We start from the raw sequence: 7,866 nt of genomic DNA on the forward strand, positions 1-7,866 counted from the left end.
CAACATTATTCGATCGAGGGTCGTAGAATAGCTCGGCCTACAAGATCAAATTGTGCCTGTAGCCCGAGTACTTAACGGCTTCAACATGGCGAGCGAAACTACCAAAGGTGAGATTATTTTACCAGTGAACGTGGCCGGGACCATCCAGTAAACAAAAGTTCTATGTAATCGAGGGTGACATGAGGTACAACACCTTGCTCGGAAAGCCTTAGATCCATAACATGAGGGCAGTACCCTCGACCCTTCACCAAGTTCTGAAGTTCCCGACATCTGAGAGAGTCAAAACAGTGTACGGGGAGTAGCCCGCCGCCAAGGAGATGTTTGCAATAGATGAAGTGATAGTGCTGTCGGCACTTCCTTCAGCAAAGGGATCGGATTCGAAGGGAAAATAGGAGGCCACCAGTCTCGACCCAACCAGAGAAGCGGGGGATCGACGAGGATGACGACTATGGGATACCTCGATCCTTCATAATTCTCGATGACTCCGACGCTACCAAATCAACAATCAAAGATCTGGAATAAGTCACACTAGCTGAACACCAGCTCGAACGAAAGGTATACTTGGGCACGGGGATAACCCCGAGCTCAGGAAAAAATTATTCATTTCCTTAAAACTAACATGAATTGCTTGGTCCCATCTCGATATGGCAGGGATCCCGCCAGAAATTACCACTCACAATCTGAGCCTGGATCCTAAACGGTGGAGCAAAAAAGAAGGCCCCGGTCCGAGATTAAACATGTCTTCATCAAGGACGAGGTAACCAAACTTCTCAAAATAGGATCCATTTGGGAAGTAAAGTATCCCGAATGGCTTGCAAACGTAGTAGTAGTCCTTAAGAAGGGAAACAAACTTAGAATGTGTGTAGATTATAAAGACCTGAATAAAGCATGCCCCAAGGATTCTTTCCCTTTGCCTAGCATCGATTGTATGATCGATGCCACAGCCGGCCACGAGATACTCAGTTTTCTCGATGCCTATTCTGGGTACAACCAAATACAAATGAACCCGGAAGACCAGGAAAAGACTTTGTTCATCACGAAGTATGGCACCTACTATTATAATGTAATGCCATTCAGACTAAAAATGCTGGTGCAACCTATCAACGCCTAGTAAATCGAATGTTCGAAGAAAAAATAGGTAAATCTATGGAAGTTTATATTGATGACATGCTAATTAAGTTCTTGCGAGCAGAGGACCATTTAAAGCATTTGCTGGAGACCTTCGATATACTGAGGAAGTGCAATATGAAGCTCAACCTAGAAAAGTGCGTGTTCGGGGTTGGCTCGGGCAAGTTTCTTAGCTTCATGGTGTCCAATGGGGGAATCGAGATCAACCCCGATAAAATAAAAGCTATCGAGAATATAATGGTCGTAGATAATGTAAAGGTCGTGCAGAGGCTAATGGGGCGCATAGCCGCCCTAGGACGATTCATTTTAGGTCCTTAGATAGGAGTCACCGATTCTTCTCACTACTTAAGAAGAAGAGCAATTTTGCATGGACTCCGGAATGCTAGCAGGCCTTGGAGGAACTAATGCGATATTTATCGAGCCCGCCGCTACTTCATATCCCGAAATTAGTCGAACATCTTTACTTGTACTTGGCAGTCTCAGAGATAGCGGTAAGTGGATTCTTGGTCCAAGAAGAACAAGGTACGCAATTTCCTGTCGTTTATGTTAGTCGGACCTTAGGTGAGGCCAAAACTAGATATCCACACTTAGAAAAATTAGCGCTTGCTTTAATAAGCGCTTCTAGGAAACTAAAACCATACTTCCAATATGTGTTGTGACAACTTATCCTCTTCAAAATATTTTGCACAAATCCGAACTTTCGGGTAGATTGGCCAAATGGGCCGTCAAAATCAGTGGCTTCGATATTGAGTATCGACCCTGAACCGCCATCAAGTCTTAAATCTTGGCAGACTTCGTGGCTGACTTGCGCCGACCCTCGTACCCAAGGTTGAAAAAGAACCGCTGATGAAATTAGGTACATCCTCGGGAGTTGGACCCTCTTTACGGACAGTGCTTCGAATGTGAAGGGGTCTGGACTAGGCATCGTGCTAAAATAACCCACGGGTAATGTAGTTAGACAGTCTATCAGAACTACAAAATTGACTAACAATGAGGCCGGATATGAGGCCATAATTGCAAGTCTCGAACTAGCTAAAAGTTTGGGAACGGAAGTCATAGAGGCCAAGTGTGATTCCCTCCTCGTGGTGAACCAAGTTAACAGGACTTTTGAAGTCCGAGAAGACCGAATGCAGAGGTACTTGGATAAACTACAGATGACTCTACATCGATTTAAGGAATGGATCTTGCAGCATGTACCTCGAGAACAGAACAACAAGGTCGACACTCTTGCCAATCTAGGTTCATTGATCGAAGACGAACTCAACTCAGGGACTGTCGTACAACTCATGAGGTTGGTGATCGAAGAAGGCCACGAAGAAATAAACTCCACGAGTTTGACCTGGGATTTGAGAAACAAGTACATAAAATACTTAAATCCCAGAAGACGGAAGGTTGTTTAGTGGATGTTCGATGGACCGTTGGCAATATGTTTGGGACCGAGAGATACCGATTACGTCCTAGAGGAAGTTCATGAAGGCACTTGTGAAAATCATTCTGGTGCCGAATCGTTGGTCCACAGAGTAACTAGAGCAGCTCCATTCGATCTTATCCCCATGGCCGTTCATGAAATGGGGAATGGACATTGTCGGCCCTCTTCCATCGGCCGCAGGTAAAGCTCAGTTTATTTTATTTATGACTGATTATGTTTTAAATGGGTTAAAGCACATGCTTTCGAGAAAGTCAGTGAAAAAGGAGTCATAGACTTCATTTGGAATCACATCATATGTCGATTCGGGATTCCCTCCGAGATCGTATATGATAATGGAAAGCAATTCTTCGGCAGCAAAGTAACTAAATTTCTCGAGGATCACAAGATTAAAAGGATCCTGTCGATGCCTTATCATCCCAGCGGAAACGGACAAGCCGAATCGACCAACAAAACCATCATTCAAAACCTTAAGAAGAGATTGACCGATGCCAAAGGGAAGTGGAGAGAGATACTTCCCGAGGTTTTATGGGTGTACCGCACAACATCGAAATCCAGTACCGGAGCAACACCGTTCTCACTAGTTTATGGCGCCGAAGCTCTAATCCCGGTCGAAGTCGGAGAACCCAGCATCAGATTTCGATATGCAACAGAGGAGTCAAATAACGAGGCCATGAATACGAGCCTAGAATTGTTAGATGAAAGACGCGAAGCCGCCCTCGTCCGATTGGCCTCTTAAAAACAGCGGATCGAAAGGTACTACAATCAAAGAGCCAAGCTTCGACATTATGACATCGGGGACTTTGCGCTAAGAAAGGTCACCCTCAACACCCAAAATCCAAATGAAGGGAAACTGGGTCTGAACTGGGAAGGATCGTACCAGGTTCTCAAAACCATCGAAAAATGATCTTACAAGCTGGACACGATGAACGACGAACAACTACCGAGGAATTGGAACGTATCGCACCTAAAACCGTACTACTGCTAAGGTACGACCATTTCTATTTTCATTTACATTTTTTAAAACTAACTGTTGTAGGTTCTCGATCAGAAACAACAATGGATTCCTCGACACGAAGTCTTTAGGTCCGAAAGCACGCGTTGCACTCTTTTTCCCTTGAACCGGTTTTGTCCCAAATGGGTTTTCCGGTGAGGTTTTTAATGAGGCAACCATTGACCGTGCTAATTTAAAATAATTCAACAGTATTTGAGGCTTCTTTACAATCAACCTTGAATACTGGGGGGCATTACCCTTGAATGTCAAATTTGTTGCGAGGAAATTACTTCATGGCATCAGGGTCTTGATAGGAAAATTTGTAAGGGCCAAACGGTCAAACAAACCGTGCCCGCGTAGTTTGCTCGAGCCCTGGCACAGAACATGTACGCATGTATAACCAATTATAAAGAGAAGTATTTTTCCTTGCCAAAATCTCATGCTTTACAATTTCATAATCTCGATCTATTATGTCTTAAGGGCCGATCATAACTAGAGTTCGGATAATTGCCCCCACGCTCGGGGACTGCCGTCTGAAAAATAAACGAGATTGAATTATTAAAACTGCAAGAACATAAGACCTTTTAGGCAACTCTCGATTTTTATGGGCCACGGCCACCCCACTCGGGGACTGACACTTCGGGCAAGCTCGAAGTAAAACGGGAAAAATAAGCCCAAAGGGCAAATCCCTAACTAAAGAGGCTACGGACAAATTAACACGGTTAGGAGACGTCAGAATTCTGTAACAAAACAGTCCTTCCAATTATTTCATAAAATCAATCAAAAGGACTACCCCGGCAAAATCATAAAAGGCTTCGATAATATCAAGCCTCGAAAACTCTAATGAGTACAAAGTTGTTCGAACTCTCGAACAGTTCCTTGCTTCATGCTAAGGCATTACAACCTTTGTAAACATGAATGATAAATAAAGGGAAAACTTTGAAAGCTGAAAAGAGTAGAAAAGCCTTATATATATATGATTAAACTATCATTTTACAAAGACCAGATCGGCCGAATACAAAATTTACAAAGGCCTAAGGGCTACTTTCACTTCGAGTTCGAGAGATCCTCCTCACTCGAATAGAAAGCCTAAGGGTTACCTATTTTCGAGTTCGAGCATGCCCTTACTCGATTATTAAGCTTAAGGGCTACATAAACTCAAGTTCGAGTTATCATCTGAGGTCCATCGATTAGGAAAGGTCGAAGGCAAGGCTTATTATCGGCACTTACCTTCCCCAAACCTCGGACCCTCAAACGAAACTTCATGATCTTATGGTAAGGCATTTTGACCCTTACATGAAATAACAAAAAAAAAAGACAACAAATTCATAAAGGGAAGAAGTTTCATATATTCATCAAAATCTTTTTACAAGGGCCATATGGCTCGATCAAGAATTCTTTACAATGGCTGGACAGCCTCGACGGAAAAACAAAATCACTAAGCCTAGGCAGCATGGTCCTTGTCGGAGGAAGCATCTTCGCCGTCGGAGTCTTCTTCACCAGACCCACTCAAACTCTCGAAGTTTTACTCGGGAAAAGCCAGCTTTCAAGCCTTTGTTTTCTCTGCCCTGGCAACCTCGATTTCAGCAAATATATCAAAGCTTTGATCACGGCCCCCCTCAAGGGCCTTCCTTTGAGCCTGCCCCTTTGCATGATCCACCATGCTCTTGGCCTGCGCTAGGGTGGCTTCAGCATCGGCCTTGTATTGGGTCGCATTAGCCTGAGCCTTAATATTGTCCACGGCTGCCTCAGACCTGGCTATCTCAATCTCTTTGGCCAAGTTGGCTAAATGGGATTCAAGCTCCTCGACCTTCTTTGCCTGAACTAAGGCATTCTCCCTTGTAGCCCGAATCTGAGACTCGGCCAACTCTAGCTCTGCTTGGACGACCTCCTTTTGCGCAACCAAAATATCCATACACCCCCTTGAACTCTTCAGCCTCGACCCGCACTTTATCTATTTGCCTTTGAAGGTCCTTGATCTATTCGAGCCTCTGTCGAACCTGCAGAATCGATCGTTAGTTGTTATCTCTAACTCATCCTCACTATCATCTGCTCGGCCATCTCAGCATGCTCATCTTGAGCCGTCACCAAGTCTACCTAAAGCTTCTCACTGAGAAGCTTGTAGGTATCGCATTTCTCAGTGAGGCCCTGAACCTCAGCCTTGCGCTCCTCTCAAATTCGAAGAAAGGCCGCATGATGCAACACCGAAGCCTACAAGGAAGGAAGAAAATGTTAGAAATATCTACGATTCAAAGTCATAAAGAGATAAAGGAATGACCCTCGAACTTACCCGATTCAGAGCATGCTGGGCCTCGTTGAAAAAGCAAGAAACTTCCACTTCATCCATCTTGGCTTGGTCCTTTTCAGTGACCAAGCATCGAAAATAGCTAGCCACCCCTATGGGGGCAGAAAAAACACGAGCATCCTCCGGGACCGAGATGATAAGTGGCTATGCCTGGGATCAACACTGGGGGTCGGGAATTGATTGGTTAGTTTAAAGCACGAGGAAGCCTCACTCGAGCTCTTCCTCGGTATATCCAAGTCACCTAGACCGGTGCCATCTTCCACTTCAGCAAAATAGCCACCGAAAGGGTCTTTTGCTTCATGGGCCCCTTCACCGTGGCAAGTCTCCATCGCTTGAGCGTCCTTCATCGTCGAATCAGAGAACGAAGGCAGCGAGGGGGAATCCCCAATCTCTATTGCCCCAAGTGGGTCTTTCGAGGCATCGCCTCCATTTTGGGGAGCCTCGAGCCCACTTTCCGCACCAGCATCCCCGGTAGCCTTCCCACCTCGAGGTGGAGTGTCTTCAGCTTTTTCTGGCTCGGGCTCATCGGGTCGGGGCAAAGCTGTTTTGGCTCCCGCCGGCCCAGTGGTTCCTTGCATCTCGGTGCCAGCTCGCACACGAGTCACCAGCCTGGAGTCTTCTTCTTCTTCATCTTCATCTTCGGCCTCATCCCTTAGCCGTTGGACAGACTCCAAAGTTACACAGATGACACCGCCTTAGGCTTACGGGGCCTCCTAGCCGTTCTTTTCTTTTCCAGGCCTGGAGAGCTCGGAGCCTCTTTTCTTTTCTTCTCTTTGCCCTGCTTCGGGACACATGATGAAAGAAGTGCCTGTTCTTCAGCAGAGGGGGGCCTCATTGCTATATCCTTCCCGATCCCTACAAAAAGAAAAAGATGAGTAAGTCCAATACAAAGCCCGAATGAAAACCGTTTTAAGAAAAAAAGATACCATGGTTACGGGCCTCTCATTGACCCTTTGATAACTCCATGCAAGCATGCTCCGAGTAAGACTTTTGTGACACTAAACCCTCCACCCATTGCCTCAGGTCGTGGATCACTTCCGGTACGACGACCACAACTACAACACAAAAAACTTAGATAAGGAAAGAAGATGAGAAGTAAAATAGCAGATATAGATATTCAAGACAAAGCAATACTTACGATTCATGTTCCATTTTTCAGGAAACGGCATGTCCTCCGCAGGGATCAGGTCCGAAGTCTATATTCGGAAAAAATCGACCCATCCAACCTCGGTCTCGGGTCTCGTCTATGCTCGAGAACGAGGGTTTGGTGGCTCAACAGTAAAGCTTGATCAAGCCTCCTCGATAAAGCCGGGGGCTGTAGAGACGCATAAGGTGATCGAGGGTAAAATGATGCCCCTCGATCTTGTTTACAAAAAATCGGAGGAGGATCATGATCCTCCAGAATGATGGATGGATTTGGCCAAGAGTGACTTCATACCTCTTGCAGAAGGCGACGATGATGAGTTCTAAGGGACCTATCATGAAGGGGTACGTATAGACACTTAGATACCCCTCCACATAAGTGGTGATAGATTCCTCGGAGGTAGGAACTACTACATCTGTCTCTACCCAGTTGCACTCCTCTTTCACCTTCTTGAGGAGATCGCCAGTATATGTATCTCGACATCGGTTCGCATCGACCCGACATCGAGGGCGTATTCTCCACATTAAACTCGGCAGCAGTGGGGCACTTTGTCGGAACAAAGTCCTCCAGGGGAGGCTCTGGCGCCGGCATGCCTTGATGAAGAAGCGGTTTCCTTGTGTGGGACAGTTTTTGAGATCTTAGCCATTTTTTTAAATGGGGAAGAACAAAATGGAGGAGGAACACTTGGATATTTTGCGAAGAAACAAGTAAAGAAACCCAGGAAACTGAAAACACAAAGATCTGGAGAAGGCGAAGAATTGTGAAGATTAGGATGAAGGAAATTGAAAGTAAAGTTTGAAAGAATGAAGAAGGTGGCTATTTAATTGTTTCGCAACGACGGTTCAATACTGGTAGTGCCGCCCGGCGAC

The sequence above is a fragment of the Nicotiana attenuata genome, unplaced genomic scaffold (genome assembly GCF_001879085.1).
Source record: "Nicotiana attenuata strain UT unplaced genomic scaffold, NIATTr2, whole genome shotgun sequence".
NCBI classification, from domain to species: Eukaryota; Viridiplantae; Streptophyta; class Magnoliopsida; order Solanales; family Solanaceae; genus Nicotiana; species Nicotiana attenuata.